This window comes from Mastacembelus armatus, unplaced genomic scaffold, assembly GCF_900324485.2.
Source record: "Mastacembelus armatus unplaced genomic scaffold, fMasArm1.2, whole genome shotgun sequence".
Lineage (NCBI taxonomy): Eukaryota > Metazoa > Chordata > Actinopteri > Synbranchiformes > Mastacembelidae > Mastacembelus > Mastacembelus armatus.
This window is the reverse complement of record NW_022872898.1, coordinates 334,247-361,891: the sequence shown is the minus strand read 5'-3', so window position 1 is coordinate 361,891 and position 27,645 is coordinate 334,247. Positions and strand designations below refer to the sequence as shown.

Sequence of the window (27,645 nt, the reverse complement as noted above, 5' to 3'; positions counted from 1 at the left end):
AGTCAAAATACTGGATTATGACTGGGAATATTTTCACTGCTCCGTGGTTACTCCCGTCTGTGGAAACACCACAGTACTGGATTTCTTTGAGTGCTTCATGAGTGATTTCAACAGAGTGGGGGGCTATAGCACCATTGACGATGGCTTCGGTCTTGGTGCGAGCACTACTAACATTTTTTGCAATGTCAGAGTCAGGAAATGCCCTTTTAAGCAAAGTACTGGTGCAATCCATGGACCTGTAACTGTTGGGATGTTTCACTGTATGAAAAGCCATTGCACCTTCTGCTGCATTTACATCATCCTCTGTTTTTCCTGGTCTGACAAAAAACTCTGTCAACTTTGCAGATGAACTCTCACCTCTCACAGCTTTTGTATGTTTCTCGGTGTCCATGTGGGCTTTCAGATCCCCAGCACCTTTATTGGATACCGAGACATATGTACCGGCTTTGCACACGGTGCACTCCGCCTCCCACTTGTCCCGACCGGGACGGTATGTGGGAAATTTTCTTTGCAGTTCATCGGTGAAGCTGCACTTACGCTTCGGCATTTTCCCTGCTATACTGCTCCGCTCTCTGCTCTGATCCCTGTCTGCACTGCTCCCTGTCTGCGTCTGTGTGTTTGCGCGCGCGGCGCAGACCTGCCCACAAGGCAGCCTCCCGGTAATTACGTCGCGCAAAAAAGTAGTACCCTAGTATTGTGTGCAAAACGCCAGTCAATCTACGTACACGCGTAATGGTCCTATAAAAAACCGGACATTTTCGTGAATTTATAAAACCCGCCAGGACGCCCCGGACAGGACGTAAAAAGTGGACATGTCCGGGCAAAAGAGGACGCTTGGTCACCCTAATACTGTATATAGGCTGAAAGAAAAGAAAAGGCTATTCTAGTCCCTTTTCTCTGTCTTGCCACTCTCTGTTCTGGTTCCAAATTTGTTTTTTTAGAAAACAAGATTGAACTGCTATGTATGTTACTTAGGGTGACCAACTTGACTAGAAGTAAATGGAGCCTTGAATATGGATGCAAACAATTCCTACAGGTGTCCCAACTTTTGGTGAGTACTTCCAACAAACTGTGTGTGGCAGTGTTTTACAGGTGACATATTAGGCCAAGAAATAACAAATTCACTTGTACTTTGACACTGTTTAAACTCTGGTACAAACAGATGAATTCAGTTTAGCTATAACATGTTTAGACATGAGCAGGAATGAACTGATTTTATTTGAACTGGATTTGAAATGTGTTTTTACAAGTAATGACATTCTGCCAACCCCTTCCCAGGTCTGAGAGCCATCACCCATGATGGTGCAATTCTCAGCTTTAGTAACTATGCAAATAGCCTGAATGCAGCCCACTGATGTGTGAATGAATGGAGCTGATTGTTGCAAGTCTGTTGCTGTTGTTTTTGACCAGCCTCATTAAAAGATCAATATTGTGTGTCCAGTGGACACTTAACACTTCCAGTGAGCTGTTGGATTCACTGTAATCATGAGGTAATGAGGACTGAATAGAATCATTAACATTCGTTCTGACATGGGGCAAGTTTGGGTGTAGCCTCATTAACATTTCAGCTTTCTGTGCTTTGAACAAACCAGTCTAAAAACAGATCAATAAGTCAAGGTAGGAGCATACCAAATGGGCTAAGGGTTTGGGCACAGTACATAAATAATGAAACTAAAGGTTGAGTCATGGCAATTGAAAGTCCAGTTGCCATGACTCAACCTTTAGATAACTTCCCCTGGACAACTGAGGATCTTCACACACATAATGAGAACAAATAATCTCTGGGGTAGACACCGACATATGAAAAGCTGAAACAAGTTCATACAGGAATTGTTGGTGGCACAGAGTGAATAGCCAGTGCCCTGTCTGCCCTCAATACCACAACTGCAGCATTGGTTGCCCACTGTGTTTGCACGGTGTGTGTGTGTGTGTGTGTGTGTGTGTGTGTGTGTGTGTGAGGGTGTGTGTGTGAGGGTGTGTGTGTGTGTGTGCACTTGGGTGGGTTAAAAAGCACAAATACTCACTGTACTTGGCCATATAAGTCACTTTCACTTTCACTTGCTTCACCTTAATGTTGCAAGGCAGTTGGTTGGTGCTGCTCTTCATTGAACTGGTTAAGTATGATGGGCTCTTCATCCTCTTTGGTTCTTCCCTGGAACTAAACAAGCGCATTACTCACTATACATGCAGTTTGTGCGGTTAAGAAAAGAGACTTGGCGTCTAGTGTTCAGTTTATGCATCTATGGAAAAGTTCAACACCAAACCACTGTGTGTTTCCTTTAATGTTTTGTATCAATACTAAAAACTGTATATAAAACTGTAATAGGCTCCAGCACATCCCTGTGACCCTAATTAGGAATAAGTGGGTGTAGATCATGGCTGGATGGATGGATAAAAACTGTAAATAAGCTAAATTATAAATAGTTGACTTGTGTCTATTGTTGCAGCTTTTTTTGCCTCGTTGGTGCAGTTGGCAGCGCGTCAGTCTCATAATCTGAAGGCTGTGAGTTCAAACCTCACACGAGGCAGGGGTTTCTTTATGGTTCATCTAGAACAGGAGGGTGCAACCTTTGTTCCTTCACCTTTATACTAGTGATTGCCTGTATCAGCTGTGTTTAGCCAATCAGAAGCTGTACCATCCTGTCTCAGATAAGGGCGGATGACTAATTAAGTAGGTTCTGATGGCCCACACCTGATCCAGTTAGTCAGCAGTGGGTGCACCATTTATATTTGGAAAACAAGCAGTGCAGTTTTTCTTGAGGAACATAAGTGCCAACCACCCATCTACACCTGTGTGCAGTCATATATATTGAGGATATAGTTAGAAATCAGACTGCTGAAGAGCTTCAGCTTATTAAGCAAACCAAAATGCATCACTGCAAGTCGTGAAAGTTCCATCTGCTTATTGGTTAAACTATTCTGGTGCAAGAATGAGAACATGAAACAAAAAGAATTAGTTATGTTATGCTACTTTAGTGATTTCTGAGAAGAAAGCCAGAACTCCTAGCAAAAAAAGTCTGAATTTTAAGAAAATTCAAAATTAGACTATTAAAAAACAGATTAGTTTGAAAAACCCAGAGGGTCAGGAAAAGTCCAAACTAGCTCAGTGTGATAGTGGACAGTCTGTGCAAATTGTAAACTGGATCTGCATCATTAAGATGTTGGGGAGTTAGCTCAAGTGGTAGACCGCTTGCTTAGCATGTAAGAGGTAGTGGGATCCATGCCCACATTCTCCACAAGTCTTTAAAGCCCAATCTTAAGACTTCTGTATTATCAGATATCTGGTTTCATATTTGTACAACATGTATGAACTCAGTCCAGACAAAGACAGCAGAATGTGTTATAGACAGAGTGAGTGTGAACTGCAAAAGTGCTGTCATCCTTTCACTCCTGCTTTCCTGACTGACATGTTTTCCATAAGCAGAAGTACAGGAGCCAAGGAGCAGAACAGATGAGGTGGATGGAAAATACCTCAGAAGAGTAGTAAAAACTTTGGACACAGTGATGGTGGTGTAGTGGTGAGCATAGCTGCCTTCCACACAGGGGCCAGTTGTATACAGGAGTCATAGCCAATGATATTGCAGCATTGTTGATGCTGTCCAAGGTGCTCAGTTGGTAGAGTGGAGGACTGTAGGTTGAAGTGACAGTTATCCTGCAGTTAAGAAAAGAGCTGGTATCAAATGTGTAGTTAAGTGTCAGTTTATGCATCTGTGGAAAAGTTCAACACCAAACCCCTGTGTGCTTCCTTCAATAGCTCAGTTGGCAGAGTGGAGGACTGTAGGTTGAAGTAGCAGTTATCCTTAGGTCGCTGGTTCAACTCCGGCTTGAAGGAATATTGTTTAGGTTTTGTGTTCTGTGTATCTGCTGACATAGGATGGATGTAAAATCAAGAGCTGATGACACATTCGATTTCTGCATCTGTGTAATAGTAGATTTTAGTTGCGAACCCATGACCTTCTTGCTGTGAGGCAACAGTGCTAACCACTTACCCACCATGGCATGTGGCAACAACAGAGTGGTAAAAAATGTACAGCATCTCATTTTATGCAGGTCATACAACTAATCACAGATAGTTACTATTGGAATATACTGATTATTACAGACATTCACTGGAGAATTTAGTTCACTGAACAGGAGCTGACAAACATGAATCCTTTATGAAACAGGAGAATGGAGAGAGGAGACAGGAAGGAAATATGAACAGGGACCGTCCTTCTGGACTTTCTAGGCTCAAGAGCTAAAATCAGTTCTTGCATGTTCCAATGTCTAAAACTCAGACATTGTGGAATAAGGGAGATATATTTTAAGTGTGCTTGTAAGTGGTACTGTGACTTAGTTGGTTAATGTTCCTGTCTAGTAAACAGGAGATCTTGTGTTCAAACCCCAGCAGTGCCTCAGTAATAACTGACTATAAACAAACCCAGATTTTTCTAAATAGCTAATTTAATAATCTTCTGAGCTCTACCCTGTACTTTGATAACATTCTCTGTCTCTCTCTTTGTAAAGTCATTTTCTACCTGAGTATGTACATGTAACAGTAACAACGTTGAATCACCTGCAAAGATATTCTGCATTAACTGAAATTATTCATACCCCTGGCAAATTCTGACTTAAAGTTACTTTTATTCAACCAGTTTTCAAGTTTTTTCTTGATTAGAAATGACACAATAATAATAATAAGACGATGTACAAGAGGCATCATTGTAAAGTCAGAAAGTGTGTGTGTGTGTGTGTGTGTCATAACTCTGACAGACCTTTGATCTCTTTAATGTCTAAACATTCTTGGACATGATGTCACAGAGACACCTTCAGAAGTGTCATTGACACAAGTAGCAGCTCATGATTTAATGCTGCTGGAGCTCCAGCGGGAACTACTGAACAAATCCAGCTTCTTCTAAGTACCAAGTTACTGCTCAGCATCCCTTTGTAGTTGTTTAGCATCACTTTGTATTTGTTTAGCATCCCTGTGTAGTCGTTTAGCATCCCTTTGTATGCCTTTGTAGTTGTTTAGCATTGCTTTGTTGTTGTTTAGCATCCCTTTGTAGTTGTTTAGCATCCCTTTGTATCCCTGTGTAGTTGTTTGGCATCACTTTGTTGTTGTTTAGCATTGTTTAGCATTACTTCGTTGTTGTTTAGCATCCATTTGTAGTTCTTTAGCATCCCTTTGTATCCTTGTGCAGTTGTTTAGCATCCCTTTGTAGTTGTTTAGCATCCCTTTGTAGTTGTTTAGGATACTTTTGTTGATGTTTAGTATGGCATTGTAGTTGTTTAGTATCCCTTTTGTCTGCTTTTGTAGTTGTTTAGCATCACTGTGTAGTTGATTAGCATCACTTTGTATTTGTTTAGCATCGCTGTGTAGTTGTTTAGCATCACTTTGTATTTGTTTAGCATCCCTTTGTAGTTGTTTAGCATTGCTTTGTTGTTGTTTAGCATCCCTGTGTAGTTGTTTAGCATCCCTTTGTATTTGTTTAGCACCCCTTTGTAGTTGTTTAGCATCCCTTTGTAGTTGTTTAGGATACTTTTGTTGTTGTTTAGTATGGCATTGTAGTTGTTTAGTATCCCTTTTTATGCTTTTGTAGTTGTTTAGCATCACTGTGTAGTTGATTAGCATCACTTTGTATTTGTTTAGCATCCCTGTGTAGTCGTTTAGCATCCCTTTGTATGCCTTTGTAGTTGTTTAGCATTCTTTTGTAGTTGTTTAGCATCCCTGTGTAGTTGTTTAGCATCATTTTGTATTTGTTTAGCATTCCTTTGTAGTTGTTTAGCATTGCTTTGTTGTTGTTTACCATCCCTGTGTAGTTGTTTAGCATCACTTTGTAGTTGTTTAGCATCCCTTTGTAGTTGTTTAGCATCGCTTTGTTGTTGTTTAGCATTCCTTTGTAGTTGTTTAGCATCACTTTGTATTTGTTTAGCATCCCTGTGTAGTCGTTTAGCATCCCTTTGTATCCCTGTGTAGTTGTTTGGCATCATTTTGTTGTTGTTTAGCATCACTTTGTATTTGTTTAGCATCCCTTTGTATTTGTTTAGCATCCCTTTATAGTTGCTTAGCATCCCTTTGTATTTCTTTAGTATCCCTTTGTATCCCTGTGCAGTTGTTTAGCATCACTTTGTTGTTGTTTAGCATCCCTGTGTAGTTGTTTAGCATCCCTTTGTATTTGTTTAGCATCCCTTTGTAGTTGTTTAGCATCCCTTTGTAGTTGTTTAGGATACTTTTGTTGTTGTTTAGTATGGCATTGTAGTTGTTTAGTATCCCTTTTTATGCTTTTGTAGTTGTTTAGCATCACTGTGTAGTTGATTAGCATCACTTTGTATTTGTTTAGCATCCCTGTGTAGTCGTTTAGCATCCCTTTGTATGCCTTTGTAGTTGTTTAGCATTCTTTTGTAGTTGTTTAGCATCCCTGTGTAGTTGTTTAGCATCATTTTGTATTTGTTTAGCATTCCTTTGTAGTTGTTTAGCATTGCTTTGTTGTTGTTTAGCATCCCTGTGTAGTTGTTTAGCATCCCTTTGTAGTTGTTTAGCATCCCTTTGTAGTTGTTTAGCATCCCTTTGTAGTTGTTTAGCATCCCTTTGTAGTTGTTTAGCATTGCTTTGTTGTTGTTTAGCATTCCTTTGTAGTTGTTTAGCATCACTTTGTATTTGTTTAGCATCCCTGTGTAGTCGTTTAGCATCCCTTTGTATCCCTGTGTAGTTGTTTGGCATCATTTTGTTGTTGTTTAGCATCACTTTATATTTGTTTAGCATCCCTTTGTATTAGTTTAGCATCCCTTTATAGTTGCTTAGCATCCCTTTGTATTTCTTTAGTATCCCTTTGTATCCCTGTGTAGTTGTTTGGCATCATTTTGTTGTTGTTTAGCATCACTTTATATTTGTTTAGCATCCCTTTGTATTAGTTTAGCATCACTTTGTAGTTGTTTAGGATCCTTTTGTTGTTGTTTAGTATAGCATTGTAGTTGTTTAGCATGCCTTTGTTTGCATTTGTAGTTGTTTAGCATCCCTTTGTAGTTGTTTATCATCACTTTGTTGTTGGTTAGCATTGCTTTGTACTTGTTTAGCATCACTTTGTTGTTGTTTAGCATCGCTTTGTGTGCTTTTGTAATTGTTTAGCATCCCTTTGTTGTTGTTTAGCATCCCTTCGGAGTTGTTTAGCATTCCTTTGTGTGCCTTTGTAGTTGTTTAGCATCACTTTGTTGTTGTTTAGCATTGCTTTGTAGTTGTTTAGCATTCCTTTGTGTGCCTTTGTAGTTGTTTAGCATCACTTTGTTGTTGTTTAGCATTGCTTTGTAGTTGTTTAGCATCCCTTTGTTGTTGTTTAGCATCCCTTTGTTGTTGTGTTAGCATCCCTTTGTATTTGTCTATCTATCACAAGGTCTTTCATCAGAGGTGGAGTCAAATACAGTCATGTGAATCTCCTAGAGAAAGGAGGCTCAGTCCTGGGCACTGAGATACACATCAATCCTTCTTTCCCCAACGGTCCCTGCCTTTCAGGTTTAACTTGATTGTCTGAACACATCTGAATCAGTTGATCAGCAGTGGGTAGGGAAAGGGAAGGGATCGTTGGAAAACAACCAGACCAGTGGCTTTTAAGGACATCACTGTACAAATTTTGTTCTGCTCCACATTTCCCACTATGCTTGAAAAATCAGTGGGTTTGAATCCCAGGCAGTGGGATCAATTCTCACATTCTCCATCAAACGTGATACTTTCACAACACAGAAAGGCCCCCACCAGGTTTCTAACCAGCCTGAGCCTTCTTGCTGTGAGGCAACAATGTTAACCACTTATCCAAAGTGATGCCCTTGCTCTGAATCAGAACGAAGCAAACATGAGTGACTGTGTGGAAGCACTGACACAGTCAGAAATGGTCACATCTGCTGGAAAATCCTTATTCTGCATTTGCAGGTGTAAGGGAGGGTCCAATGGCTGTGAGGTGTCATGTAAAATTCAAGCGTTCGTCTGAGAGGCCTGCAGTTTGTACGGGGTCAGTCATGGGGGAATGTTCAGTTTTCCTGCCTTAGACTATGGTCTGAAGGGCAAGTCCTGAACCCTTTTTGTAAAGGCATTTTTGGACTTTTTCTGCTTGTTTGGTTTAAATACCGACAGTTTACAGATATTGGTGACCCACCTCATGGACTTTAAGACAGTGACACCAACCTGTAAAAACTCAGCTGAATCAATGTTGTTTAAAACTGTCAAAAAACGAAAAAAAGGATCTCATCAGGTGTTAGATCTCAACAGTCTCAGTCTTCCCTGTGTCTTACTGCAATCCTATATGTTCCTGTTTTCTAATGTTTGTCCTCATTAGTTATAGTTTCAGACTATAACTGTTATAGATAACAGACTCTGAACATTTGAGCAAGGAGGATGACACTTATTTTGCTGTGGTGCTGGTCTGTTTCCAGGCTGTATAAAATAACAACTGGTACAAAAGCTTGACTTCCAACTGCCTAGTTTGATTATGGATGCATATTTTTGACAAACTACAAACTACTTCTGGTAACACACAAATGCTGAGATGACATTTGTCACAACATGCTGATTTTCCAAAGTCCACTGGTGCATTTGTGTGTTACCAGAAATATCACAGACACTATGTTGTCAAAAACAAACATCCATAATCAAACTAGGCAGTTGGAAGTCAAGCTTTTGTACCAGATGTTATGTTATTTTATTCAGCCTGGAAACAGACAAGCACCACAGCAAAATAAGCTGTTGATTTGCTGTTAAAGGAATCTATTGTATGCCGTAAAATGTAATGGAAAACAAAAAAAATAAAAACAAAAAAGTTCAGTGGAGTCGAGTAGCCACAGTTTCTGATGACAACATGCGTCAGTCACAAGGTCCTATGGTGTAATGGTTAGCACTCTGTACTCTGAATCCAGTGATCTGAGTTCAACTCTCAGTGGGACCTCTTCAAGAAAAACAGCAGTAAAACATTGTTTTTCTGACACATGAGATATCAGGCAATAACCGATCAACACAATGAGTAGTGAATAAAGGAAGTTCAGCTGCACATTCAACATATTTCAGCTACACTGTTACATAGAAAACAGTTCTAGCTCCCAAAGAACAGAGTCTCTGAATATAGTCAGAGAGCACAGGATCACACAATACAGGTAATTGGAGCCTTAAGATGTAAGAAAATCAAAAGTACCTTATTAGGGAGATTTTTAAAAACAAATTCTTCCTGTTTCTCAGGTTTTTGATGATATTAAATATGCCTTCATTCATCCATTATCTATACCCGCTTATTCCTAAGTAGGGTCACAAGGATCTTCTGGAGCCTACCCCAGCTTTCTTTCGGTGAAATGCAGGGGTACACACTGGACATGTCACCAGTCCATCACAGGACCAATATTAAATATTGCTTTTTAAAATGAAATATTCCAATACTTAAAACCACACATTGTTTTACGTTTTAAATATGTCTAGTTGAACACCTGAGCAAGTTGTTGTGGCTGAGTGGTTAAAGTGATGGGCTTGAATTCTGTTGAGGTTTATCTGCACTGGTTCTATTCCTATCAACAGTGATATGTTACTTAGAAACTAACTATAATAATGTGTTTTATTGCCTTAGTGGACTTTGAGGACTGAGAAAACTGTGTTGCTGTGTGTGTTCCAGTTAGGTTAGGTTACTGCTGACATCATGTCTCATCTGAAGGAGAAGAAATGAACAAACACAGTGTGTTGTCAGTCTTGTGTTGATGTCAGTTCTGTCTTAAGACAGTGTTTCCATAGTAACAGAGGTTAGGTTATGGTTCAGCGTAGCACAGTGTACAGGGACCTGTTTCAGAAAGTGGATTTAGTGAAAACCCAGAGTTTGTTAAACTCTGAGATGAGGGATAGTCAAGGTTTTTGGTTCCACAAAGCGTGTTCAGATTGACTCTGAGTCAGTAACTGATGGTACCTTACTCTGCGAACCAAACCTGCTTGCTGGCAGGTTTTATAAACCCTGAGTTGTTTCTGAGCCAATTGACATTCAGACTGAAGAAGAGGCTGGAGATGTGGAGTGCCCTTTTTTTGAGGAACCCATTGATACAGAAGCACAATTGCTTTGCAGAATTCTGTGTCAAGAGAGGATAATCAAACCTCATACAGAAGGTGAATACTTGTAATGTTTCCCCTGGTCTTAAGATTTTGTTCAGGAGTATATGTGTGGAAGTTCCACTTAGTCAATTCTGTTTCAAATTGGAAACATTTCTGTAGTCATTTATGATACAGTCATCTATATTTATTTAATGACACTGAAACTCCTTCTCCTATTACCCCCCTTTGGTTGTAAATATAAAACCAAAGGTATACTTGGATCCACCTATGTTTGAGAAGTCAAATATATGTTTGAGAAGCTAAATTCAAATGATCTAAATGTGTGTCATCTTCTACATGTCCAATTTGATGGAGAGTAGTTTGTCCAGTGTCTTCCTGTTACTTACCAGAACAAACATATCCACATCACTGCTGATAGAATGTGCAGTCCATAGTCTTCAGTTCTCACCCCTTTAGTATCTACGGCCTGGCTATAGATATACTGGCTCAAACATCACTCATCAAATCCCACTCCTGACAAACCAGTCCTCCTGCTGTGATGTTTCTCAATAAGGATGGGTGATGGATTAGATGGATTCCATTGTGGTCTCCCCATGCAGGATTGAGTCCTGCTGACAATGAGGTGTTATTTGTAACTCATCCTGTTAGTGTCTCATAGAGTTGGCGGAAAAACAGTTTTGGTCCAAGTTGGGAAGGTTAGTGTTGATCTGATTGGTCCAAATTGATGGTCAGTTGGGCTCCAACCTAACCCTAACCCTGAGATTAAGAATATCATGCTCTACTGACTGAGCTAGCCAGGCTGTGTATAACACACATTTAACTGTAAATGTGGTATACTTGGATACACCTATGTTCTGCCAATTGACTATCAGGTTAATGCAGAATATTTTAATAGTGCAGTTGATTCAGTGTTGTTACTGTTACATGTACATATTCAAGTAGAAAATGGCTTTACAACGAGAGAGACAGAGAATGTTACCAAAGTACAGGGTAGAACATTAGTAATTCAGCTATTTAGAAAAAGCTGCGTTTTTTTTTTTTACAATGTCCCAAAGCAGTAACAAGAACTGCTTCTGTACATGTGTTTTGCAGTATTTCCTCCTTGTACTAAGTATCATTTCAGTGTATGGCAAAAGGAAACCAGGACTCATTCTATTTATAGTGAGTTAGTAATGAGGTACTGCTAGGATTTGAACCCCCGATCACCTGTTTACTAGACAGGTGCTTTAACCAACTAAGCCACAGCACCACTTGTAGCTAACCTTAAAATATAGCAGCTGTAGTAACAGGCTCCTCTCCATGTTCTGTAGAACTGAAAGGTTCAAGAGGTCATTCATTCCTGGGGCTATAAGACTGTATAACAGCTCCTGTTGAACCTGTGCACTTTATTACTTGCATTGCAAGTATCCTTTTAACTATTTATTTGTCTGTCTGTTTTTACTGTTTTATTTGTATAATGTGGCATTGCGTGGTTTCTGTGCTACTGGACACTCGAATTTCGCCTTTCGAAAATATTTATCATCATCATCAAAGGAATCACCGAGCAGCCAGGTGTTCAACTATTACACAGATCCAGAAAGTGACACCATACCACAAATCAGATGTGTTATCAGAACTTGATTTTACATCCATCCAATGTGAACAGATACACAAGATACCAAAACAAAACAACATTCCTTCAAGTCAAAGTTGATACAGCGATCTAAGGATAAAGGATAAATTTCAAGTACATGAGAGACAGGTGGAGCAGACATGGAGATGTTGTTACTGTGCTCTGTCACCATGCAACACACCAGCTGATGCAAGTTTGACATCACCAACTCTTAGAGTGTTGGTTTTAAATTAAATTACTTTCCTGTCAATCACCCCAGGTGGGACTTGAACCCACAATCTCTAGCTTAGAAGGCCAGTGCCCTATCCATTAGGCCACTGGGATTACAAATGCTGTAGTTTGAATATTGTAACCAGACAGTTTCATTACAATGTCAGTTGCAACATCAAGGTGTAGCAGAGGATGGTTTCAATCCATTGACCTCTGGGTTATAAGTGACAGTTATCCTGCAGTTAAGAAAAGAGCTTTGGTATCAAATGTGTGGTTCAGTGTCAGTTTATGCATCTGTGGAAACGTTCAACACCAAACCACTCTGCACTTCCTTCAGTAGCTCAGTGGAGAACTGTTGGTTGAAGTAGCAGTTATCCTTAAGTTGCTGGTTTAACTCCAGCTTGAAGGAATGTGGTTTGGTTTGGTGTATCTGCTGACACTGGATGGTTTTAAAAACAATTGTTGATGACACATGTGATGCGTGGTATGGTGTCAGTTTCTAGATCTGTGTAATAGTTGGCACACCTGGCTGCTGTTTGATTTGTTTCATTACAGTACCTGACACCTGAAACTTTCTTTCTGCTGTTCAATTTCATTCATTCTTTCACCATTTTTATAATCTGTAATTTAACAATCAGGTGCTTTAACCAACAAAGCCACATCAACCCATGAAAGGCTAAAATGGACGACCTTGCTTTGCTTCATTCAACTGAATGAATTAGAAGCTTATATTCTGTAATTACACCACTAGATATTGCAGACTTTACTCTTTTGTTTTATGAATTTCAGTTTCGTTTCACTGGAACTGACATTTAACACAATCACCATTATGGAGCATGAACCTATGACCTTTGGCCTATTAGCATCTTACCACCTGAGCTAACCAGCCTGCATTGTCAAATTTTTTAACAATTTGTTCTTAAATAAAAAAAATTCTCAAAATGATGTAGGGTCAGAGCCTTTGATTCAGTCACCAGAACAATCAACACCATCATGGACTATTCTGAGACAAATCTATGTCAAACAGGAAATATTGAGATTTAGATTTTATGCAGGTCGTAAAACTAATCACAGCTATAGGGCAGATCTTACCTGCACCAGTTGCACTTGAATTATATTGGTGGTTCCATGTTGACGGTTTATGAATCAGTGCAGTAACATTAGACTGGAAGTACATAGTTACTATTGGAGTACACTGATTATTACAGACATTTACCAGAGAATTTAGTTCACTGAACAGGAGCTGACAAACATGAATCCTTTATGAAACACGAGAATGGAGAGAGGAGACAGGAAGGAAATATGAACAGGAACAGTCCTTCTAAACTTTCTAGGTTCAAGAGCTAAAATTAGTTCTTACATGTTCCTATGTAAAAACTTCAATGTGGAATAAGGTAGACACATTTAAAACTTTGCCCCAAGGTCACTCTGTAGTTTAGTTGGTTAAAGTGCCTTTCTAGCAAACAGGAGATCATACATTCAAATCCCAGCAGTGCGCTAATGTTAACTGAGGAAAGTGCTTGACTTTCTGTTACCATGAAATATCATTGCAAGAAGGAAATACTGCTAAACACATCCTGAACAAACCCAGCTTTTTCTAAATAGTCAGGTTACTGCACTTTAGTCCCTCTATCTGCTATATTTTCCATAGCAGTGTTATGTGAATTCAAAATTCACACATTCAGGGTACAGTAACTGTCAGGATGCTAGAGCGATCTAGGACACTGCATTCAAGTTACAGTCTCCTCTGGAGGTGTGGGTTCAGATGAGAGGTGGAGTCACATACAATCATGTGACTCTCCTAGAGAAAGGACGGCCAGTCCTTTAATGTACAGTGTCAGGATGGCCGAGCGGTCTAAGGCGCCAGGCTCAAGGTTTCATTCCTTCCTCTGAACTGAGTATTCTGGTCTCCTAATGGAGGCGTGGGTTCAAATCCCACTTCTGACAGGTTTTTATGTATTGACTTTTACCCTGTACTTTGATAACATTCTCTGTCTCTCTCTTTGTAAAGTCATTTTCTACTTGAATATGTACATGTAACAGTAACAACATTGAATCAACTACATAGATATTCTGCATTAACCTGATAGTCAATTGGCAGAACATAGGTGGATCCAAGTATACCACATTTACAGTTAAATGTGTGTTATACACAGCCTGGCTAGCTCAGTCAGTAGAGCATGATATTCTTAATCTCAGGGTTAGGGTTAGGTTTGAGCCCCACTTTGGGTGGTGGTGATTCTACAGGAGAGCTCCATGTGTTGAGAAGAGGTGATGTGACTTCAGGTGGGTAATAGGAGAAGAATGTATGACCCATGACCCTGACATTACGAATCTCATGCTCTACTGACTGAGCTCGGCAGGCTTGTGTTCTTCACACTGTAAACATGGTTCTGATTTAACAATCATCCAGATTTGCAACTTATTTTGTATTTTACAAAACAGCATGACAATCCCCACCCCCACAGCTTGAGTGAAGAGTAGAGTAGTGCAGTGGAAGCGTGCTGGTTCCATATCCCACAGGTAGATGGATCGAAACCATCCTCTGTTACACCGCAGTTGGTCAATGGCGCTGCACATGTCGACGTTACACTTGTTCAGTATGAGGGGCCCTTCATTTTATCTGGTTCTTCCTTGAAATTAAACAAGTGCATTATGAATTAATCCTGAAACTGTCCATCCATCCATCCATTTTCTATCACTGCTTATTCCTTAACCAGGGTCACAGGGATCTGCTGGACCCTATCCCAGCTCTCTTTTGGGTGGAAGGAATGTTGACGCTGTAATACTTGAATATTCATTGTGTAGTTTGTGTCTTTGCCTTAACCTCATAACTATAATCACTGAAGACTAAATTAACAGCTCTCTCAATGAGATAGGGAATCTAAGCCACAATGCAGAGCACAATGGATTAGGAGTCCATCACCTTAACCACTTGGTCAGCTCATCACAGTGCACTCTACTACTTGATGTAATTCTGCCACAAGGTACTCACACAGATACTTAGCTCAGCCTACGGTTGGCCCAGAGTGTATACATGTGGTTCATGGACTCTGAAAGACCTGGGACTGTGCTCTTTGTCCTAAAACACTCAGCTATGTTGGACTTTTCCTGACCCTCTGGGTTTTTCAAACAGATCTAAAAATGTCCCACTGTGACTCAAATGTAAAGCATCTCTGAAGCTCATGATGCTCATTAATTGAAGCTTCAACAGCAAAGTTAGAAAAATCAATGAGTGATGCAGCCTGTGACAGAACCAAACTCTTTTCTTACTTTAATATGATGATAGTTGGTCCAAGTAATACTGCATTTGTTAACTGGAGTTGAAGTTGACTGCTCATGGATCATCTAAACAAAAGATTCTGCTCTGACAAGTAAAAAGATAGACCCCCTATTTAGACCAGTGTTCAAACTGTTCACACTGCAAAGGTGCAAGTTTTTATAACTGTACAAGTCAGATATTACAAATGTTTTGACTATACTTTTTATGCTTTTTTCTTTACAGCTTTAGTTGCAGTCAAATAAGGCAAAATCCAGATTTGTCCACAGCAAAATATTACAATTTGATATCTCTTTTCAAAAGTAGTATGAGAGATTGTATGCCTTGAGCAGACGTATTTCCATTAGAAAAATAGGGGAAAAAAAACATTTGTTTAACTGTTCAAAGCAGTGATGGAGGAACAGCAAGTCCACTTGCTTATTAATGATGCCGTAATGTCTCCAGGTCCAAGTAACAACTGGGCATAGAGTCGTAGCTGTGACTTACACTCCACAGCAACTTATATATTTGTGTTTATGTTATGAGTGGTAAGCCTCCATCCACCTTCTACTGCTGCTGTAGTTGCTGGGTTCTCATCAACGTCGGCCACTTGGCACCATTGCACCCACTGCCAGGAGCTCTTGGCAGGTGATACAATAATGGGTCACAGCTGTCATTGGTAAGCTCAGGATGAGTTTTCTGCAACTGAGATGCAACAGTCCATAAAAATATCACTGCTTCTACCTGGACCTTTCACATGTTAGGCAAACGTGATGACCACTTCACCTGATGCAGCCTTTGGCATGAGAACATGGTGCTGGAAAATACAACATTGTACAATAAGCCCATAGGGCACTTCTTTGGAAAAGCTAAATTCAAATGATCCAAATGTGTGTCATCTTTAGGCAATCATAAAGGAGAGCAGAGAGATTTCTTGAGAACATACAGCTGTGCTCCTGTACTGTAGAGGTTTACATCTTTGCTTCAAACATCAAAGGCCCCTGCACAGCAGCCTCGAAAATTTGAGCAACTAAGCATTGCAACATGGCAATTTAAAGGGCCTTCTGCATTGGCCGGGAATCGAACCTGACCTCCCACATGGCAGGTGAGAATTCTTCCATTGAACCACCAATGCCTCTGCACAACCTAAACAGTGATGTCCATGAAATGGCAACATTCTCATTGTGCCCTGGGCACTAACCACTACCAGCTACTGAGACGGGCATATGGATGGATAGTTGGCGCTCTACCTTTCCCTTCTTCTCAGAAATTATCAGCCAGCATCATCGCCCCTCTCTGTTTTCTCCAAAACTGTCAGCCAATCCCTGCCAAATTTCTCCATCTTTCCTCAAACAATCACAATCTGTGTCTACCCTCTCCATCTTCTAGCAAAAAGTCCATTGTGTTTGAATTGAGATACGGATTTGGATTTCATTCAATGAAGAAAATAAGGTAAAGCCGCAGAACTCTTATTCTGTAAGCTGGTTCATTTGTTACAAACCTATGAAGTCACACAGAGGTGTCGCCCAAACATACCCATATCTCTGTCCATAGTTTATACTCACATTTTGCAATACTCATGAGGGATTCTTAATGACACTGTAATGTTAATGGTCACAAGGAGTGGCAGCTTTATGTGCTTATCTTACACAGTAGTGTTTTAGCTGTAGACAGTTAGTCACTGTAGCTGTTTGTGTCTGTGTTAGTGTTTGGTACCAGCCTGAAAACAACTGCAGCCGCTGTATTTATTACCGTGTTGTGATCACTGTGTATTTACGTACATTAACCATTAATGTGCCAAATTTACCAGAGAAGGGCTTTCAGCTAACATAGATCTGAAGTTTCTCTGATCCAGTGGATCCAGTTCCACATCAGCATTCTACATCAGCAAGAGAAGTGTCAGCCTTGTTTACTCTGATAACATGAAGACTCACTGTAGAAACTCACATTTACCAACCCAGAGCAGGTTTAAGGACCTTATCTGGCACCAGACCACCTCTCATCACCACACTCAACATTAGAAAATCAATTTTAAAGTCACACAAACACTGATTTGTCTCTTTGCTGTGCAAACCTCAGTGAGAGGTTGAAGAGTTGCTGGAGTTTTCCTGCAAGCTGCCCAGCACAGGCTTCGAGTGTCCTGGGGTTGATGTCATCTGGTCCTTTAGCTTTTGTTGCTTTCAGTTTCATTCCTCTCTTGCTCAGCAGTGATGGCTCTGCAGGAAGTTTTTGTTGAGCAGCTGTTGTTGCAACCTGCCACAAATTTCCAATCTATTCTTCCCCTTTGCTGCTGATGAGACATGTTCAGTAACAACCATTGTTCACATGTTGGATTCAGTGAAATTCCTTCAGTCATTTATCCCTGTGTTAGCTCATTACATGCATTGTGTTTAAAGACAGGTTTCGTTATTGCTACGTAAAATTTTATAGGTAAACTGTTGATAAAACCATGAGCTCAGCAGGGCTTAATATGCATTCGTGTGGTAGTGTGGCTGAGCGGTCCAAGGCGCTGGATTAAGGCTCCAGTCTCAGTTGAGGTGTGGGTTCGAATCCCACCACTGCCAGTTCTTTGTTCTCATAGTGAAGTCTGTGAAAACTTTTCTCAGTTCAGGAGCTTCTCCTTAACTCATTGTGATTTGAATATCAGTGAAAGACAATACAGTTAGACATAACTGTGAAACTGTTTCTTGTTCTGCTTAGTGTCACATGACAGAACTCGCCCTTGTTGATGTTACAGTTACTGTGCACAAAGCCCTCTCTCTTTCCTAAATATGTCTTATTAGAATTGCCAGTGTTGATAGAAATGCCACATCATAGTTGAAAGTGTTTCCTGTTGTAATGTTCATAGACTCAAAGATTTATTGTTAATTCAACTACATGTGCAAGACATATATAGGAATCAAACTACTGTTCATCAGAAACATCAGTTCTATCAGTTTACTGAGGACAATAAAATCTCTGTCCTCTTTCGCCATCTTCATTTATATTTGTTCTTGTCAATATAATCTGAGTCCTAGATCTTTTTTCTTCATCACCAGGTGTCTGACCTTGACCTGATAAATTCCTGTTATTTACTCTGTTTCTCCTCAATGATTATCCATCAGTATTTTCCCAAAGGAAACACACATGATGGTTTCATAAGTTAATCTTTCCAAAATAAACTTTTTTATTTGTAATTAATTTATTTAATTTAATTTATTCATGTTAATTCTTTGAAAAAAAAAATTAGCCTAAAACAGAAACAAGAGGAAAACAGAGGATTTGTGAGCTGTTATGTGAAGGATAAGTCAACACTTGGCTCATTTGTCCAGGGGTATGAATCTCGCTTTGGGAGGTCCAGGTTTCGAATCTCAGATGAGCCCAATGTGGATGGGATTGTAGAAAACTTCTCTGTAAAAATCCTGAAATGTTTATATGTACATGTTACGGGCCCCAAGTGCCGGTGCTGCGTAGCAGTGGATGATACAACCTGAAAACACGATATGTGGTAAAGACAGAAACGCTGCCATTCACATCCAGATTGTATCTGGGGTGGGGAAAGGAAATCCCACCGTGAAACCAACCTGGGGCAACATCTCCCACACAAAGGTTCCTTCTTACCATTCTATTATCCTTATTAAATCCAGGACATTAGGCTACTGAAATTACACAGTAATATGTTTTCAAAATATAATGAAACGTCCTCTGCTACTCTCCAACAAGGAAGTTCATCAGCACAGGTACTCCAGTCTGTTAGTGTGGCCACATCAATGCACTTTTATTCTACTATGGTTCTCCCTCTATACTACACAAATGCAATACATGCTCTAACTCCAAATTGAAGCAAAGGATATACTCAAGTCTTTGTCTAATGTCACATTTTTTATCTTTGAACACCAAACACCAGTTTTCACAACAAGGATGGGATTTGAACCCACACGTGCAAAGCACAGGGATTAGCAGTCCATCACCTTAACCACTGTCACCTTGTCACGTTGAAACAGATGTTTGAAATACATGATCGTGGCAGAATTCCCAGAATAACTTCCAGCTGACCTTCATGAGGTTGAGATGTGCCCAAGAACCCACCCAGGACATAGTTTGTGTCAAAGCACTTCACTTTTCTCCTTTTGATTTCCCACTGACTGTCAAACAATGTACGTACTATCAGTGCATATAAGTCCGATGATGAATCAGTTTGTTATTGAATGTTTGCATATTGTGTTGACATTCGTTAGAAATGTTACATTTTAAATATGTTTTCTGTATTAGATTGATTAGATTAGATTAGATTCAACTTTATTGTCATTTAGCAGAGTACAGGTACAGAGCCAATGAAATGCAGTGGACATCCAACCAGAAGTGCAAAGAGCATTAAGTACCAAGTGCAGGTAGAGTATGGTTTTGTAGACAATAGAGATGAATAATGTACAGTGTATAGATGGAAAAATACAGGTTTCCATATAACTAATATATGCATGTAATATATATGTACTATATTGCCCAGGTATATGGGCAGGTGTGGCACTGAGGATATGTCATACGCAAAAGGTACCTTCCCCCCGTACTTTCTGTTTGTTCTACTGGTATTTTGTTTAATTTATGGTTGGTACTGTTGTGTTATGCATTGTGCTACTTAAACAGGAAATGGTCACTTGTAGAATGAAGACAAATCGTGTAGTGTATACACATGTTACACCGCCTGATGGCAGTAGTGCGCTGAGAGGACTGACAGCAAGGCTCTTACGGCCAAAGCAAGTCAGTTCAGTCGTAAGCAGGAAGCAGTTCGGTTAAAGCCACGCTCATCAATACTGTATTAATTTATGTCTACAGGTGAGCAATGTGCGCAATCATATTATAGCAAGATAGTTATGTATTGGTAGACAATATTCTGTTAGCCCAAGTGGCATTTTTTGTGTTTTAGAGAGTTAGTCAATGCAATGCTAAGTGAAGCTAGCCCAAAAGCTAAGCACGTTGAGTTGCCTCACGTTAGGAGCACCGCGCGATAGTGGTTAGGTGTTATTACAGTATTTTATGGTAGTCTATAGAGTTTATAAGCATTGTTTAGATACACGTGAGCCTACGCTGGTTCGTTTTGATTAGTAGACACAGATATTTCTTTGTTGGTTTTATGAACGAAGAGTGTGCTTTATTCTTTTTCTATTACCATGGATGACTGTAGTGAACGCCATTGCTCATGGGACTAGTCTGCCCAGTACGGCCAAAGCAAGTCAGTTCAGTCGTAAGCAGGAAGCAGTTCGGTTAAAGCCACCGCTCATCAATACTGTATATTTATGTCTACAGGTGGGCCACGTGAGAAATAATAAAGGAACATTCCCACACCAACGACTGTCTCCATCTGTGACGTGTGTAACACAGGCTATGGAATATAAAACAAAATAAATATATCCATCCATCCATATTCTATACCCGCTTTTCCTGGCTCAGGGTCACGGGGATCTGCTGGAGCCTATCCCACTCCTCTCGGGTGGAAGGCAGGGTACACCTGGACAGGTCACCAGTCCATCACAGGGTCACATATAGACACACAAAGACAGACAACCTCACACTCACCCTCACTCCTACCGGCAGTTTTAGAGTCACCAATCAACCTAACATGCATGTTTTTGGACTGTGGGAGGAAACCGGAGTACCCGGAGTAAACCCACGCAAGCACAGGGAGAACATGCAAACTCCACACAGAAAGGCCGGGATGCGAACCCACGACTTTCTTGCGGTGAGGCAACAGTGCTAACCACTCATCCACCATGCTGCCTAGTTGCAGTCAAATAAGGCAAAATCCAGATTTGTCCACAGCAAAATATTAGAATTTGATATCTCTTTTCAAAAGTAGTATGAGAGATTGTATGCCTTGGAGACGTATTTCCATTAGAAAAAAAAAAAACATTTGTTAACTGTTCAAAGCAGTGCGAGGAACAGCAAGTCCACTTTTATTATGATGTCGTATGTCTCCAGGTCCAAGTAACAACTGGGCATGAGTCGTAACTGTGACTTACACTCCACAGCAACTTATATATTTGTGTTTATGTTATGAGTGGTAAGCCTCCATCCACCTTCTACTGCTGCTGTAGTTGCTGGTTCTCATCAACGTCGGCCACTTGGCACATTGCAACATGCCAGAGATCTTGGCAGGTGATACAATAATGGTCACAGCTGTCATTGGTAAGCTCAGGATGAGTTTTCTGCAACTGAGATGCAACAGTCCATAAATATCATGCTTCTACCTGGACCTTTCACATGTTAGGCAAACGTGATGACCACTCACCACGATGCGCAGCTTTGCATGAGAAACTGGTGCTGGAAATACAACATTGTACATAAGCCCATAGGCACTTCTTGGAAAGCTAAATTCAAATGATCCAAATGTGTGTCATCTTTAGGCAATCATAAAGGAGAGCAGAGAGATTTCTTGAGAACATACAGCTGTGCTCTGTACTGTAGAGGTTTACATTTTGCTTCAAACATCAAAGGCCCCTGCACAGCGCCTCGAAAAGCTGAGCAACTAAGCATTGCAGGTGAGAATTCTTCCATTGAACCACCAATGCAATGCCTCTGCACAACCTAAACAGTGATGTCCATGAAATGGCAACATTCCACTGTGCCCTGGCACTAACCACTACCAGCTACGAGAGGGGCAATGGATGGATAGTTGGCGCTCTACCTTTCCCCTTCTCAGAAATTATCAGCCAGCATCATCGCCCCTCTCGTTTTCTCCAAAACTGTCAGCCAATCCCTGCCAATTCTCCATCTTTCCTCAAACAATTACATCTGTGTCTAGCTTCTCCATCTTCTAGCAAAAAGTCCATTGTGTTGAATTGAGATACGGATTTGGATTTCATTCATGAAGAAATAAGGTAAAGCCGCAAACTCTTTTCTGTAAGCTGGTTCATTTGTTACAAACCTATGAAGTCACCAGAGGTGTCGCCCAAACATACCCTATCTCTGTCCATAGTTTATACTCACATTTTGTAATACTCATGAAGGATTCTTAATGACACTGTAATGTTATGGTCACAAGGAGTGGCAGCTTTATGTGCTTATCTTACACAGTAGTGTTTAGCTGTAGACAGTTAGTCACTGTAGTGTTTGTGGTCTGTGTTAGTGTTTGGTACCACCTGAAAACAACTGCAGCCGCTGTATTTATTACTGTGTTGTGATCACTGTGTATTTACGTACATTAACCATTAATGTGCCAAATTTACCAGAGAAGGGCTTTCAGCTAACAAAAAGTGTCTTAGAAAATTTAAATCAGTGTATTGTTTACTGTGAATGTGTGAACTAGATGACATTCACAGCACTCTGAAGTAAACACTTTAGCCTACAACATGCTGGTCTCCAAAGTCTTGTGAACCAATGTTCGTTTGTGTTTTATGGTCTTATTTCAGTGAGTAAAAAATTGTAGTTTTTCACTAGCCATGCATAAACACTTTTTTCTCAAAAACACAATAATGTATAAACTTGAAGCTCACATATTATTGTAGCCAATTTTGTGCTGATTACAGTGTTATTAGACTTTAGACATTAATATGTTTAAAAAACACTGAAAAAAGCACAAATGTCAGGACATGTCAAAATTTGTCCAGGCCCCAAAAACCCCTCTCAGACCCCAGAGGGGTTAAAACTGTGGCAACTCTATATCAAGAAGATTTCTAAAATAACATGGTAATAAAGCAACGTTAGTTAAAATAAAACAATCAGAATCATCTTTATTGGCCAAGTTTGTGCACACAAACAAGAAATTTGACTCCAGTTCACTAAGCTCTGTCTATGTACAAGAATGAAATAATGTTAAACTTTTAAGAAAGGAAGAGAGTAGGTTTGATATAAACCAAAGACAAGAAATACAAAATCAAAAGGCTAGAAAAAGATCAATATTTTTTATATACACAATATATAAAATGTGTGAATTGTTGCAGTATGAATGCAAGGATTTAAGTAAACTGAATTATGGATCTGTGTGATTAACATGTAGGGGAATTAGCTCAAGTGGTAGAGCGCTTGCTTTGCATGTAAGAGGTAGTGGGATCGATGCCCACGTTCTCCACAAGTCTTTAAAGCCCAATCTTAAGACTTCTGTATTATCAGATATCTGGTTTCATGTTTGTACAACATGTATGAACTCAGTCCAGACAAAGACAGCAGGATGTGTTATAGACAGAGTGAGTGTGAACTGCAAAAGTGCTGTCATCCTTTCACTCCTGCTTTCCTGACTGACATGTTTTCCATAAGCAGAAGTACAGGAGCCAAGAAGCAGAACAGATGAGGTGGATGGAAAATACCTCAGAAGAGTAGTAAAAACTTTGGACACAGTGATGGTGGTGTAGTGGTGAGCATAGCTGCCTTCCACACAGGGGCCAGTTGTATATAGGAGTCATAGCCAATGAAACTGCAGCATTGTTGATGCTGTCCAAGGTGCTCAGTTGGTAGAGTGGAGGACTGTAGGTTGAAGTGACAGTTATCCTGCAGTTAAGAAAAGAGCTGGTATCAAATGTGTAGTTAAGTGTCAGTTTATGCATCTGTGGAAAAGTTCAACACCAAACCACTGTGTGCTTCCCTCAATAGCTCAGTTGGCAGAGCGGAGGACTGTAGGTTGAAGTAGTAGTTATCCTTAGGTCGTTGGTTCAACTCCGGCTTGAAGGAATATTGTTTAGTTTTTGTGTTCTGTGTATCTGCTGACATAGGATGGATGTAAAATCAAGAGCTGATGACACATTCGATTTCTGCATCTGTGTAATAGTAGATTTTAGTTGCGAACCCATGACCTTTTTGCTGTGAGGCAATAGTGCTAACCACTCAACCACCATACTGCCACTGGCAACAACAGACTGGTAAAAAATGTACAGCATCTCATTTTATGCAGGTCATACAACTAATCACAGATAGTTACTATTGGAATATACTGATTATTACAGACATTCACTGGAGAATTTAGTTCACTGAACAGGAGCTGACAAACATGAATCCTTTATGAAACAGGAGAATGGAGAGAGGAGACAGGAAGGAAATATGAACAGGGACCGTCCTTCTGGACTTTCTAGGCTCTGAAAGTAAGCTTTCTAGACTTTCTAAGCATTTATTCCTGCTTCATTCACAATAGAAACTTCACTGAACTTCAAACACTAAGACCATTGTTTCATAACAGTCTCAGATTGACTTCATCCAGACAAATGCAGGACCAGTGAGTTTCCAGCAGGTGTCACATTTCTGCCTGTGTCAGAGCTTCCAAACAGTGACTCACTTTTCTCCATATGGACTCAGACCTTCAGAAAGCTTTGTGTTCTCCATCATTACAAATCTGTCACTCAGTGAAGGTTAGTGCAGCTGCATGTGTCTTTGCTGGGAATCATTTGCTTCTGTCTGGCTCTAACAATTTACCAGTCCAGCTTTAGGCTGAGCTTAGGACTTCCGGTCCCATTAATAAACACAAATACAGAAAGAAATCCATGCAACTCTACAACAATGTAGAAAACCATTTGACACATTTATTTATTCATATTCAGTTTATTATCAGCTTTTATTTCATTTTGTTGTCCATAGAAGTTAGTGTGGGCATTTTGTAGCTAGTTCAGCCATGATGTTTGGTGTTAATTCAGAATTTAAGTTCTTGTCTTTAGTTCTTCCTCAGTACTAAATAGACAAATGACTATATCTTCCTATTATTGGTGCACAGATTTCACACCTAGTAACACACCTTAACCTACACTTATGTGCAGAGAAATGTTTCTTTTCAAAATAAAACAAATACTTACACATTTTTCTGTTTTAAATATAACAAATTAACCTTGACTGTAAGTTGCTGTGGCTGAGAGGTTAAAGCGATCGACTTGAAATCCATTGGGGTCTCCCTGCGCCGGTTCGAATCCTGTCAACAACGCGGTCTCCTTTGGGAATCATCATTAGCATTAATGTCTGTATCTGCTCAAAATTGGACTGATCACATCATCTGTTGATGTCAGTTACACCTTCAGATGGTGTTTCCATAATAACTGAGTCTAGGTTATGGTTCAGTGTTGTACAGAGAACTGGTTTGAGCTTTGCTTCATGTTAAGGTAAAGAGAAACACATCTTTTTTTCTGTTTTGTTGCATAATTCAGAGGTCAATGCACTGAAACCGTCCTCTGCTACTACTCCAACAAGGAAGTTCATCAGCACAGGTACTCCAGTCTGTTAGTGTGGCCACATCAATGCACTTTTATTCTACTATGGTTCTCCCTCTATACTACACAAATGCAATACATGCTCTAACTCCAAATTGAAGCAAAGGATATACTCAAGTCTTTGTCTAATGTCACATTTTTTATCTTTGAACACCAAACACCAGTTTTCACAACAAGGATGGGATTTGAACCCACACGTGCAAAGCACAGTGGATTAGCAGTCCATCACCTTAACCACTGTCACCTTGTCACGTTGAAACAGATGTTTGAAATACATGATCTGTGCAGAATTCCCAGAATAACTTCCAGCTGACCTTCATGAGGTTGAGATGTGCCCAAGAACCCACCCAGGACATAGTTATTGTGTCAAAGCACTTCACTTTTCTCCTTTTGATTTCCCACTGACTGTCTAAACAATGTACAGTACATATCAGTGCATATAAGTCCAGATGATGAATCAGTTTGTTATTGAATGTTTGCATATTGTGTTGACATTCGTTAGAAATGTTACATTTTAAATATGTTTTACTAGTATTAGATTAGATTAGATTAGATTAGATTCAACTTTATTGTCATTTAGCAGAGTACAGGTACAGAGCCAATGAAATGCAGTGGACATCCAACCAGAAGTGCAAAGAAGCATTAAGTACCAAGTGCAGGTAGAGTATGGTTTTGTAGACAATAGAGATGAATAATGTACTGTGTATAGATGGAAAAATACAGGTTTCCATATAACTAATATATGCATGTAATATATATGTACAATATATTGCCCAGGTATATGGGCAGGTGTGGCACTGAGGATATGTCATACGCAAAAGGTACCTTCCCCCCGTACAATTTCTGTTTGTTCTACTGGTATTTTGTTTAATTTATGGTTGGTACTGTTGTGTTATGCATTGTGCTACTTAAACAGGAAATAGGTCACTTGTAGAATGAAGACAAATCGTAGTGTAATACACATGTTACACCGCCTGATGGCAGTAGTGGCGCTGAGAGGACTGACAGCAAGGCTCTTACGGCCAAAGCAAGTCAGTTCAGTCGTAAGCAGGAAGCAGTTCGGTTAAAGCCACCGCTCATCAATACTGTATTAATTTATGTCTACAGGTGAGCAATGTGCGCAATCATATTATAGCAAGATAGTTATGTATTGGTAAGACAATATTCTGTTAGCCCAAGTGGCATTTTTTTGTTGTTTAGAGAGTTAGTCAATGCAATGCTAAGTGAAGCTAGCCCAAAAGCTAAGCACGTTGAGTTGCCTCACGTTAGGAGCACCGCGCGATAGTGGTTAGGTGTTATTACAGTATTTTAGTGGTAGTCTATAGAGTTTATAAGCATTGTTTAGATACACGTGAGCCTACGCTGGTTCGTTTTGATTAGTAGACACAGATATCTTATGTTTGGTTTTATGAACGAAGAGTGTGCTTTATTCTTTTTCTATTACCATGGATGACTGTAGTGAACGCCATTGCTCATGGGACTAGTCTGCCCAGTACGGCCAAAGCAAGTCAGTTCAGTCGTAAGCAGGAAGCAGTTCGGTTAAAGCCACCGCTCATCAATACTGTATTAATTTATGTCTACAGGTGGGCCACGTGAGAAATAATAAAGGAACATTCCCACACCAACGACTGTCTCCATCTGTGACGTGTGTAACACAGGCTATGGAATATAAAACAAAATAAATATATCCATCCATCCATTTTCTATACCCACTTTTCCTGGCTCAGGGTCACGGGGATCTGCTGGAGCCTATCCCAGCTCTCTCTCGGGTGGAAAGCAGGGGTACACCCTGGTCAGGTCACCAGTCCATCACAGGGCCACATATAGACACACAAAGACAGACAACCTCACACACTCACTCTCACTCCTACCGGCAATTTTAGAGTCACCAAGCAACCTAACATGCATGTTTTTGGACTGTAGGAGGAAACTGGAGTACCCGGAGTAAACCCACGCAAGCACAGGGAGAAGATGCAAACTCCACACAGAAAGGCCGGGATGCAAACCCACAACTTTCTTGCTGTGAGGCAGCAGTGCTAACCACTCAGCCACCATGCTGCCTAGTTGCAGGCAAATAAGGCAAAATCCAGATTTGTCCACAGCAAAATATTACAATTTCATTTCTCTTTTCAAAAGTAGTATGAGAGATTGTATGCCTTGAGCAGACGTATTTCCTGTGTCTAGCTTCTCCATCTTCTAGAAAAAAAACATTTGTTTAACTGTTCAAAGCAGTGATGGAGGAACAGCAAGTCCACTTGCTTATTAATGATGTCGTAATGTCTCCAGGTCCAAGTAACAACTGGGCATAGAGTCGTAACTGTGACTTACACTCCACAGCAACTTATATATTTGTGTTTATGTT

The 27,645-nt window shown here is 40.1% G+C and overlaps 9 non-coding genes across 9 annotated transcripts; 7 read left to right on the top strand and 2 right to left on the bottom strand.

Moving 5' to 3' along the window:
- The first annotated feature begins 2,455 nt into the window (after positions 1-2,455).
- trnam-cau (transfer RNA methionine (anticodon CAU)) lies at positions 2,456-2,528 on the top strand. The gene has a single exon. It is a non-coding gene; the product is annotated as a tRNA-Met (tRNA).
- A 1,216-nt stretch (positions 2,529-3,744) lies between these two features.
- On the top strand, positions 3,745-3,832 carry trnay-gua (transfer RNA tyrosine (anticodon GUA)). Its single transcript is given in 2 exon segments — positions 3,745-3,781; positions 3,797-3,832. It is a non-coding gene; the product is annotated as a tRNA-Tyr (tRNA).
- A 5,005-nt stretch (positions 3,833-8,837) lies between these two features.
- On the top strand, positions 8,838-8,909 carry trnaq-cug (transfer RNA glutamine (anticodon CUG)). Its single transcript has one exon. It is a non-coding gene; the product is annotated as a tRNA-Gln (tRNA).
- Positions 8,910-11,220: 2,311 nt separating this feature from the next.
- Positions 11,221-11,294, bottom strand: trnat-agu (transfer RNA threonine (anticodon AGU)). Its single transcript has one exon. It is a non-coding gene; the product is annotated as a tRNA-Thr (tRNA).
- A 614-nt stretch (positions 11,295-11,908) lies between these two features.
- Positions 11,909-11,981, bottom strand: trnar-ucu (transfer RNA arginine (anticodon UCU)). Its single transcript has one exon. It is a non-coding gene; the product is annotated as a tRNA-Arg (tRNA).
- Positions 11,982-13,703: 1,722 nt separating this feature from the next.
- trnal-caa (transfer RNA leucine (anticodon CAA)) lies at positions 13,704-13,814 on the top strand. Its single transcript has 2 exons — positions 13,704-13,741; positions 13,769-13,814. It is a non-coding gene; the product is annotated as a tRNA-Leu (tRNA).
- A 3,794-nt stretch (positions 13,815-17,608) lies between these two features.
- trnal-aag (transfer RNA leucine (anticodon AAG)) lies at positions 17,609-17,690 on the top strand. Its single transcript has one exon. It is a non-coding gene; the product is annotated as a tRNA-Leu (tRNA).
- A 5,988-nt stretch (positions 17,691-23,678) lies between these two features.
- Positions 23,679-23,766, top strand: trnay-gua (transfer RNA tyrosine (anticodon GUA)). The gene is given in 2 exon segments: positions 23,679-23,715; positions 23,731-23,766. It is a non-coding gene; the product is annotated as a tRNA-Tyr (tRNA).
- Positions 23,767-24,918: 1,152 nt separating this feature from the next.
- On the top strand, positions 24,919-25,000 carry trnas-uga (transfer RNA serine (anticodon UGA)). Its single transcript has one exon. It is a non-coding gene; the product is annotated as a tRNA-Ser (tRNA).
- Positions 25,001-27,645: the final 2,645 nt, after the last annotated feature.